Below are 12,212 nucleotides of genomic sequence, written 5' to 3' on the forward strand. Positions count from 1 at the left end.
TGATCTGCATCCCCCCATAACGCAAAATATATACCAACAAACATGTTGATTCCAAGTGTCGATCATTCTCTACCAGCCATTACTCTCAATCACGAACCAAAGCTCTGATACCACTTGTTAGGAATTAGATGCCCTAATTCCAAACTAACGAGAGCAATAATAATAATCGCCAAAGAAGAAAACAATAAAAACTACACAACATCTATGGAAGGGTCTAGAGGTGGATGACTCTGAGTCTGCATCTATTGAAAGAACCAATGCACCTTATCCTCGATGACCTTCATCTTATTTTTTTAGACATTTCATAGATATTCATCCGCTTTTCAGCATGATACTTAGACATAGCTCGACACTCTGACTCCTTAGCTTGACACTCAAATTCCTTAGCATGATGCTCAGACTCCTCAAACTTACAATGTATATTTCTCAAGTGCTCCTAAGTTTGGCTTAAAGCCTCTTTAGCCTATTACAACTTCTCTATATGTGTTGTTGTAATCATGGCAAGGTAATCATGCAAGTTCTCCCCATGTTTGGTATTATATATTATTTTAAAAATATTGTATAATTTTTGCAAGCTATCAGTGTTAGAATATAACTTTGCTCAAGTATCTCATATTCGTTAACCGTCTCAAGATAAATAACATTATAGGCGACACTTTCTTCCGTACTATTAATCAACCAACTAATAACAAGTGTATTCTTTAAGCCATTTGGTGTGCATATTGTCTTTCTCATCCATAGGTGGAGGTGTCTTTGTTAGGTGACCTGATAGGTCACAAGTGATAAGAAAACGCTTAAATGGTTGAGACCAACTCAAGTAGTTTGATAATCCCTTTTAAAATAATAGTGGTAATTTTAAGAAAATTACTTTTACCAACCATGTGAAAGTTCAAATATTTAACCATGAAATTTTTCTAAGAAAATAATCCACAAAAGATTCAAGTAAATAGCAGCACTTCTTATAGGTTGAATCACTTATTTTATCTTTAACTAGGGGATCTCCTAAGAGCTCAAGATCATGAGAATACTTGTCGGAACTCAGTAGAAAGATCAATATTAATGTGAATGAGACATCAGTCCTTTTACGTATGGATGCATGAAAGACATAATCCAGCATTAAAATAAGAGAAGTACCATGCATAGCTTTAATGATCCTCAAGTATGCATGCAGGAAAAACATAGTCCAATGTCTAAATAAGAGATATATCATGAATATATTCAATTATCAATTCATGGAAAGTCTCAAAAAGGTAAGTACCAACAAGGAATAGAACCTGATTTCAGACTTGTCTAAAATAGGCAAGTTTCCCCTTTGTTGTATGCACCAGCCTTGTTATAAAGGAAACTTCAAATTTGACATATTCTGAACTTAGATTGAATAAGGGAAAGTTCCATGATCCTGTCCTACGTTTCCAACAGCAACTCAATAGCTGGATATCTGACTAATGAATTAGCAATTGCTGAACTTAAAACAACAATTTCTGAAAAATATCAACTTGAATTCCAGAATAGTTACCAGATTAAGGTTAACGTCCAAGTAGAGTTCTGAATTCCAGAACTCAAGAAAAAGGGAGAACTTGCTACAACAATGAGGGAGAGCCAGTGTACTTAAGGCCAAGAAAAATAATCACTGAGAAGAAGAAATATTTGTTATTTTTTCAGGTTTCTGGAATTTATCTTATGAGGTAACCAGTGTGTTTGCAATAGTTTCAATGAATTTTTTTTTGAGGTACATCAATTCTCCACCTTCAATACTATAAAACTTGTCACCTTGGCTTCTCAATGAATCAATTCATGGAGAAAATCAAGCAGTAAAGTGCATAGAGTGTGCTTTAATTCATAGTTTGCAGCAACAAGAAGAAATCGAAACTTTTCATGATATGTTGTTATCATGTAAAGTAGTAGCATATAAATTTCATGCATGGAGAGTGCCCAAAAACATGTCTACCAAGCTATAATGGAGGCTCAAGAATCTAGTAATTGATTCTGTAAAAAATACTTATTTCTATTGTTGATTTGGCTATTGCTACAGAGTACATCAAAGTACGTTGTGATCAACCGAACATAGAATGAACTATTTAGATGAAAAGGCTCTAATACCATGTTGTTTTGCAGGATTCTATGATGTTAAGTTTGGGGAGCCTAATTAATGACTTACGTTGAGTTGGTCGTGGATCAACCATCGCGGTAAGGTTGTCGTGGGGCCCCCCTCCTGGGGTGCGGGGGCAGAGCCCCCGTACAATCCATGATATATTCATTGTTGTTTCATTAAGGGCATTTTGGAAATTTTACTCTTGTAATGTGGTTTCCCTAGCTTTCTCTTTAAAATGGGGGAGTGCCGCTATTAGGGTTTGTATGATCTCAATCCGAGGAGCATCTCGAGTTGCAGACCGAGAGGTTAGAGAAAAACACTTGTAAGTGTGCGATTTCTCTTGTAAACTATTTCATCTTCATAGTGGATTATTGCAACGGCGGAAGACAGGACATAGTCTCACCTTGAGCCAAACCTGTATAAATACTGTTGTACTTTTTCGTGCTTGCTTTTCCCTTCTTCTGTGTCTATTATTATGGCTCTTGTTAGTTTGGAATTAGGGCGTCTAATTCCTAACAACTGGTATCAAAACTTTGCTTATGATTGAGAGCAATGGCTGGTGGAGAAGGAATGGATTTTATATTCTATAAATGCAGATTGAAGATTATCTGTACAGTAAAAAGCTGCACGCACTACTTTTAGATATGAAACTAGAAGGGTTGAAATATAATGAAAACTGTGCATAACAGTTTGTGTGAAGGCTTTATCTTTGGCAACCAGAAAATGATTAGTTTTTTTAAGGCTGGAAAGGAGCAAAAGACCACAATGTTAGAGTTGGTTAACACAGATGTGTGGGGGTCTTCAATTATTACCTCCTTGGTGGTTCTGACTACTATGTGACATTTATTTATGATGCAAGAAGAAAGTTATGGGTTTATTTCCTGAAAATGAAATCTGATGCCTTTGATAACTTCAAGAGATGGAGTGAAATGGTTGAAAATGTGACTGATTTGAAGGTGAAGTGTCTGCAGATAGATAATGGGGGAGAATACATAGATAATGATTTCAAGTGATATTGTACTAATAATGGAATCAAGATGAACAAGACCATATTTGGAAAACCTCAACAGAATGGTGTGCCTAAGAGGATGAATAGAACTTTAAACGAGTGTGCTAGGAGCATGAGATTACATGCGGGATTGCCAAAGATATTCTGGTCTGAGGCTATTAGCACCACTACGTATTTGATCAACAAAGGTCCCTCAACACCACTGGATTGCAAAATACTAGAAGAGGTCTGGGGCAGAAAAGAGGTAAATCTTTCTTTCTTGAAAGTTTTTGGTTGTATTTCTTATATTCATATTGATTCTATTCCTAGAAGTAAAATTGATGCTAAATCTAAAATCCATATTGATTCTATTGCTAGAAGTAAACTTGATGCTAAATCTAAAATATGTTTCTTTATTGGTTATGGTGGTACCGAGTTTGGTTATATCTTTTGGGATGACCAAAGTCGAAAGGTTATCAAAAGCAAGGACGTGATCTTCAATGAAGGTGTCTTGTACAAAGACAGGTTGAGAACAGATTTTGAGAGCACAAGCAATGAAGCTAAGAAGTCTGATGTGATTCAGTTAACTTCCATTTTTTTGAGATGGAGAATATTGCTCAGGAATATCAGGAAAACATATCCCAAAAGTAAATCAGAACATTCCTATGACTGAAGTCAGGAGATCTACCAGAACTAGCAGACTACCACAAAGGTACTCCCTTGCACTGAATTATATTCTTTTGAATGATAAAGGTGAACCAGAGAGTTTTGAGGAAGTAGTGCAAGTTGATGAATCATACAAGTGGGACTTGTCCATGAAGGACGAGAAGGATTCACTATTATCCGATCAAGCATGGCAGCTGACCGAATTACCAAAAGGGAAGAAGACCTTGCAGAATAAATGGGTGTACCGAATAAAAGACGAACATGACATCAAGCAGTACAAGGCAAGACTGGTGCTAAAAGGCGTTAAACAAAAAGAAGGCATTGACTACATTGAGATTTTTTCTCCAATAGTGAAATTGACTACAATTAGAACAATGTTTGGACTAGTGGCAATTAAAGAATTGCACTTAGATCAATTGGATTTAAAGACAACCTCTCTTCATGGTGGTTTGGAAGAAGAAATTTACATGATACAACCACACTATTTCAAAGCACAAGGAAATGAGGAAATGGTGTGCAAACTTCAAAATAGCTTGTATCGTCTTAAACAAGCTCCAAGACAATGGTATAAGAAGTTTGACATCTTCATGAGAAGTATTGGTTTCTTGAGGTGCCAAGCAAATCATTGTTGTTATGTGAAGAACTTTGTTGACTCCTACATCATCCTACTGCTATATGTTGATGACATGTTGATAGAAGGTACTTGCAAATAGCAACAAGATAAGTTGAAAAGGGAGTTGTCCAAGAAGTTTGGAATGAAGGAATTGGGTGTTGCAAAACAAATCCTTAGGATGAGGATTACCAGGGATACTGATGTCCTGAGGCTGCCAATAACAGAAGCATAAGGCACAATGGTCATAATGTCTTGCTCCTGCTCTATAGAAGGTGACAACTCCTTAGATGTTGATGACATGTTGATAGAAGGTACTTGCAAATAGGAAATAGATAATTTGAAAAGGGACTTGTCCAAGAAGTTTGGAATGAAGGATTTGGGTGTTGCAAAACAAATCCTTAGGATGAGGATTACCAGGGATACTGATGTCTTGAAACTGTCACAAGAATATGTGAAGAAGGTGCTAAGTAGCTTCAACATGAATGATGAAAAAATAGTGAGTATACCTTTGGCTAGTCACTTTATGCTATCTAAGGAGCTATCACCTTCTATAGAGCAGGAGCAAGACATTATGACCATTGTGCCTTATGCTTATGTTATTGGCAGTCTCATGTATGCAATAGTGTGCATTAAACTAGACATAGCTCATGTAGTGGGAGTTGTGAGCAGATATATGAGTAATCTGAGTAAACAACATTGGGAATCAGTGAAGTGGATTCTCAGGGTATTTGAGAGGCAGAGCAGACTTAGCCTTATGTTTCAGAAAGTCAAACTTGGGATTACGAGGTTATGTAGATGTTGACATGGCTTAAGACATGGATGATAGGAAGAGTACCACTGGATATGCATACACATTGGGTGGTACAACAGTTAGGTGGGCCTCTTAGTTGTAGAAGATAGTTGCTCTTTCCACCACTGAGGCAAAATATGTCACTGTGGATGAAGCCAACAAAGAGATGGTATGGTTTCAGTCTTTCTTGGAAGAATTAGGTCTCAAGCATGGGAAGAACGTGTTGTATTGTGACAGTCAGAGTGCTATTCATTTAGAAAAGAATCTTGTTCATCATGCCAGAACGAAGCACATACAGGTGCGTTATCACTTCATCAAATCGGCTCTGGAGGATGGGGTCTTAGCACTTGAGAAGATTAAAGGAGTTAGAATTCGGTTGATATGTTGAAGAAGACTATTTCAATCGAGAAACTGAAGTTGTGTGCAACTTCAATTGGACTTCTCTCTGAGGATTGAGAAGTTTTTGTCATTGTAGAGGAGATATTGATGATGGATTAGTCTCCAAGTGGGAGATTGTAAAGTTTTGGAGCCATATTAACGCCTTACGCTGAGTTGGTCATGACGTATTGATTGTTGTTTCATTAAGAGCAGTTTGGGAATTTTACTCTTGTAATGTGGTTGCCCTAGCTTTCTCTTTAAATTGGGGGGCGCAGTTATTAGGTTTTTATGATCTTAATCTGAGGAGCATCTCGAGTTGTAGCCTGATAGGTTAGAGAGAAACACCTATAAGTGTGTGACTTTTCTTGTAAACTATTTCATATTCATTGTGGATTAATACAACAACGGAAGATAGGACGTAGTCTCACCTTGAGGCGCACCTGTATAAATATTATTGTGCTTTTTCGTGCTTGCTTTTCCCTTCCTCCGTGATTATTATTATTGTTCTCATTAGTAAGGAATTAAGGTGTCTAATTCCTAACACATGATAGTAGTGTATGTAACATGAGGAAAAGAAAGAAGGAAGAAGGAAGAAGAAGAAGAAAAGAAGAGAAGGAGACATTTGGTTAGATGGAAAGAGTAAGCACATTGGGTAGAATGAGAGGATTAGGATTGTGAGAGATCGCTAATCCTCCTCAAGATTTATTTATAGATATCAAAGAGTAAATATTACATCCATGCCCTTCACCCTAATAGGTGAGGATAAAAGCCAAAACAATTTGCCTTTTTACATTAATGCTACCTATGTTCATTCATATCTTCTAATTGTAGTCGAGTAAGAGGATAGTGATTGGGCCATCTTAAATACCAGCAGTTGAGCTGAACCCAACCCCCTTAACGTACCTCAATAATATGCAAAATGTTGGAAGATGGGCCCAAGCCCACACGACCAAGGCTCACATATCCAAGTGTGTTGGAAGATGGGCCCAAGCTCATAAGACCAAAGAAGGCTCACACATCCAAGAGATGTGAAAGATGGTCTCAAGGCCCATACACCAAGGAGAAGGCACATAGGCCCATATAATGATGGTAAGATAGTAAATAAAGAGTCATCTTACAGAGATGACATTAATGTAATTAGGTTAAGTTCCATGGGCATTATTGTAATATTATAGTTTGATTAATCTATAAATGGAGCTTTAGGGGAGGGGATAGGATATAAGTCCATAACTTCTCTTCCTCTAGTTTTCTCCCATTGAGTCTCTCACTCCTTTACTCCATGAGCGAAATCCATGGAATCCTGGAAATCAACACAAAATAGCACACTCATCAAGCTGGTCACCAATCTCCTATGCCTCTCGTATCAATCGTTGCATCTCCTCCTGAGAAAAAATAACATATGACAATTATAATTATGTTTGCTTAAAATAAAAAATATTATTTATAATAAATTTAAAGTTACAATTTTATTTGCATATTGTTGCTCAGATCTCCCATTCCACCTGACATGGACTGGTGAGTAATCTAAAGTTGCTCAATATAAAAGAAATTTATGCCCTTCACATTTAAAGGACACAAGCAAGTAAATGCATTAAACTACTATAATTGAAAGAAAATATGCTCCAAGTTAAATACATACCATCTTCTCTCTAACATGCATAAAATTCTTCGATCCTATTGTATGTCAAACATTTTTTTTGTTATCATTTTCAATATTTACTTAGAAATGTCTCTACAAATGAAAATTACATGACTGAAATAAAAAATAATACTTTGATACACAACCACTATAAATCTAATCACCTGGAATCTCTCCCCTTGAAATATGTTCACATATAGCCATTACAAGTCCTCTATCTCAGGCGTGCATGGCGGTCCAATGTTGTCAAAATGCTGCACCCCATATCAAACTTCTCCTTGAAAAAAGGAATAACACAAAACATTATCAAACTTAATATTGTAATCTTGAAAAACTAAAATGAAAAATCTAATTGAGTAATTTTTATTATTTGCCTCAATATAGGGATATCCAAATGGTAATTGATCATCAGTGTAGTCCTAGAGCTTGTCCACCTTCACCTCCATGTGAGTCCTTAGGATATGACCCACCCAATGAGTGAAAAGTGGACTATAGGGTCCCAATGCCCTCCTATACGATTCTATAAAACCCACCTAGATCCTCCTATCGAGCTCTCTCATAACATCATCCACTCTAGAGCCCTTGATCAGGCCACGTGCTTGCCTTGTCGGTGAGGATTGGATGGAGCAAATGTGGATGGAAATGATGTGGAAGGAGACGATGTGGAAGTAAATGGTGTGGATGGATTTTTATACACAAAGAAAATAAATTACAGAAATTAAAATATAATTTAATATAAATGAGGAATAATAATTAGTTGACTTCCATTCCTTGTATCTTTTGGGACATGATCACCCCCACAAGTAACTCACTATTATGCCTCTCCTATGGTGGCTCCATTGAATCCATGTCCTCGGATGATCTAAGGTGTGGCTGGTGGTAGTCTAGGTGGACGAGAAGGCATATTATCAAATGAATCTACATATTATGTTTATAAGATCAATATTGTTATTGTTTTAAAAAATAACACTAATGATGTTTAAAATAAATAATTCTACAAAAAACTAAATTTATAGACCTATGGAAAATTATTTAGATTCATTGTCATCTAATAACATTAAATATCTTCATCTCTTTCTCCCCCCTCTTCTTCGACCTCTTCTTTTTCTTCTTCTATTTCTTCTTGTTCTTCATCATACTTGTCTTCTACCTCAACCTCGTCTTCCTTATTTACTTCCTCATCATTGTCTTCATCCTCACTGGAATAACATATTGTTAGCCTAGGTGGCTTCTCTAGAGGGGGGAGAATTGAGAATTACAAGTTTAAAAACTTAAGATGAGGAAAAAAATTCAAGTAAATATGCAAAGTAAAAGCGTAGAAATTCACACACACCACAATTTTGATACCAAATATTTTGTCATTGATGTTCCCCATTGGCATTCACCTTCCGAGCACATGTGCTTGAGAAATTCCACTGATGATAGCTCTATTAGCTAGAATTACACAAAAGAGATTTTGGCTCTCTTTTAAGCCATGTCTATTCTCAAATACATGATTTACAATATAATCTTCCCAAGATATTAGCTAGATTCAAGCTTTAGCAGACCGTTTCTATCTAAATTTAAAAAGGCTCTAGATGTAAGGTAAAACTTACCCCCTTGGAGAGGTACCCTTCTCCTTTTAGAGTTCAAAGCTTTCAGCCTTTGATGCACAATATAGAGTATAGGAGCTTTACTATAGTGTATGCAAGGAGATGTGATGAGAAAGAAATGCAATAATTAGTAAATTTAGCTCTCTCTTTCTAAAAAATGCACTTATATATTATTTTAAAAGGATTGAGAATAATTTTAGGTAAGTACGTCAATAAAAGCTCATTAACTTCTCAATGGGAGGTTTAGTGGGTGTATTTATGAGTTCCCCAAGCCAAACTAGCCATTTTTTGCCCGTTTGAAAAAAGTTGAGTTTACATTGATCAATAAGTGTAAAGGGGACGATAGATCAATCGTGTGTAACGACTATCTTTTCTGTCAGAATATGACTTATTGATCGTTGGTATTGATCAAAATCTTTATGTTGGGTTTGACATTTTAAGTTGATCAATCAACGTACACAGTATAATCGATCAATCAAAATTCCAACTGGCAGTGCATAATGTTAAGAGACACCCACATGTGTATGGCATGACTAGTAAATAAGGAGAACTTCCATAGAGATGGCATAGAGTTATAATTATGCAAGTTCGTGTATGTCCTCTTATATCTTTTTTTCATTTTGAAGCATGTACCCCTAAGGGCATTGTAGGCATTGTAAACACCTTCACACAACTATAAATACAGCCTCAAGGAATGGCGTAGAGCATTCAAACCTGCTTCTCTTGGCTCAAATTCGTCCATATATTTTCCACTTCCTTCCCTCCCTTGATTTCTTCTCTCCTCTCTCCAGAGAGCTAGAATTCCTCTCTTCTCTCCTTCCATTGAGATCTCTTGTGTTTATGTCATGGTCCTAAAAATCAACATGGTATTAGGGAGGGCAAAGATCTAAGATGGAAAAGGAGAAAAATATGGAGAAGAAAGGGAGGAAGAAGAAGAGGAAGAAGAAGGAGAAGAGGAAGAAAAAGGAAAAAGAGGAATTTCTCGTTTTTCCTTAAGTCTTTCTTTCCCAATTCCTATTATTCATTAGATGTTTTACTCCTTTAGCGAATGTTTCCTGTAGAAAATTATATACCTTTGGAAATATCTTTGAGTGTAACTTCCAACTCAAAAATAATAGTTGAAATCAGATTTTTCTAGAAAGAAAATCTACATCTAAAGCAACAAAGGTCAATTGCAAAAAAGTTTTATGTAGCAGTAGAAAACCTTAACTTCCTGAATGGTTTATACCAACATTTTTGAGGATTTATATTGATAATTATATCTCAAGAGAAAGTTATGTGATTCTACTTTCTATTCCAATAAACCGTTTCTCAATCTAATGTTTATATAGAAATATATTCACATGGGAAGAATCAAATGTCATGCTAGTATCCTATTGCATGCGAAAATCCGAATTTAAGCCAACTTTTTTGCTTCACTTTTTGAGTTGCTAATGTTGGTTAAGTTTCCTATTTGTTTTCAAAATCTACTCGATATTTTACCAACTTGAGTATTTTTCCTTCCTTAAAAGTTTTTTTGTTAGATCTCACATTACATTAGCTTCCTTAAGAGAAGTTTTTCCTATTATGAGTTTAGCTTTCTTTTTTACAAAGTCTGAATTTTTTACTTATAAAGTTTTGTTTTCTAATTCTAGATTCCAAATAAGTGTCCTAAATTTCCCTTATTCCAGAATTATCTCTTGAATATTTTCTTTGTAAATTGGTCAAGTTGTGTTAAGAAGTAATTGCCTTATTTAAGAGTCTAATTTTAGAAACTTTCCGTTATTATGTTACATCTCAAAACTTTTTTATTGGGGTTTCTTTAAGTTTCCTTGATCATCATGTTAATGGAGGAATTATTTTTTTACCTCCATCTTGTGTAAAACCTGGTCACTTTTTATCCATCTATTAGTCTAAAAGTGCTTCCTTCTTATTTAGAAGTATGAAGAGCAGTATTGTGTCTCCATCCTTTTGAAAAGAACTACTATCTTTTTATTCACACCCTTTGTTCTTCAAAATACTTTCTTCAGTTTAATTTTGTTAAAATTACTTCAAAGCAATGCCTATAGACCCACCACCTAAAAGTATAAGAGTGTGCCCAACATATAGCTTGAGTCAAGTCAATTTATTCTTCACCCAAGACGTGTTTTCTGTTTGAGCTAGCTTTAGAAACTGAGTAGTCTCTTTGTTGTGCCCTAAAGTTGGGCTATGGATTTTGTATTTTTGAGAAGTAGTTCGGACTAGTTGGTGTTAATTTTTAAGTGAGTGATCGAATGTGTAACTTTGAAATGTATGTAGATGATAAGTGCTCTTAAATTAAGTGCACTTTTAATGCAGATTTGCTTCACCAAGTTTAATCAATTGATAATGAAATATGTGCACAAAAATATTGGAATTTAAAAAATTCAATCCCAATTTATAATACAATGCAACAATCCCTATAGACCATAATGCTAGAATGAATTAAATGATTTCAAAATATGAAAGTAGTGATTTTTGCATAAGGGATGCTAAGCAGTTAAAAATTTCAAAATAAAAGCTCAAACATACTTTATTACTCTTTGTTGGGTGGCATTTCAAATCCCCTAATCCTCAAATTTTGTTTCAAAGTATGAAAACACTTGGGAGTGGTTGTTTTTTACCTTAGAAGCCCGGAGTGACAAATCTAGGGTGAAATTAACTCAAATAGATGACTTCTTAACATTAAAAAATAGAGTCATTGAGCTTACAAAAAGGACATTTATTCCATTTTCAAATCTTAGTGAAATCTCAACTAAACTTAGTGAGAAACTACTTAAAGTTTTATTCCTAAGCTACTAATAATATAGATAGGTAACTTACAATTTTTTTATACCTATCTAGCAATTGAACCCTTCATTCTTGTTCTGTGACTTTTTAAAAGGGGTCATTCGAACGATTCTGGACCGACTGGACAATCTTTGTTAGACGCCTCTTCTTCTTCTTCTCCAAAAAAATGTTTCTAGTGGCTTTTTTCTCTCCTATCCACTTGGACAATCTTGGTCTAGTCTGTTGGCCTTCATAAATTTCTCATTGTCTTTTCTTCAGTGCGGGTAATGAGCTACTAATCACATAGATAGGTAACTTATAAAATTTGAATACATATCTTACTATCGAACCCCTCATTCTTTTTAATCAAATTTTTTAAACAAGGTCATTGGGATGATTTTAGACCTGTTGGACGGTCTTAATTAGATGTCACTTCTTCTTCTCTCTCCTAGCTAGTTGGGCAGTCTTGGTTTGTTTGGTTGGCCTTCATAAATTTCTCCTTCTCTTTTCTTAAGTGTGATCAATTGGGTGAATGAATGAGTACTTATAGTATCTTTTCTTTTTCAGGTTTGCTCGAACAACGTTCTTCTCTTAGCCTTGTTTTCCTCATTTTCTCTTTCTTCTTTCATTGGGTTGGCTATTCAAACATCTAGGAGAGCGGCCTTCAATAGAGCCATTTTCCTCTCAA

Source organism: Aristolochia californica, unplaced genomic scaffold (assembly GCF_029961685.1).
Source record: "Aristolochia californica isolate CCGP_79_NKW_82.1479 unplaced genomic scaffold, dmAriCali1.0.hap1 SCAF_8, whole genome shotgun sequence".
In the NCBI taxonomy this organism is placed as follows: domain Eukaryota; kingdom Viridiplantae; phylum Streptophyta; class Magnoliopsida; order Piperales; family Aristolochiaceae; genus Aristolochia; species Aristolochia californica.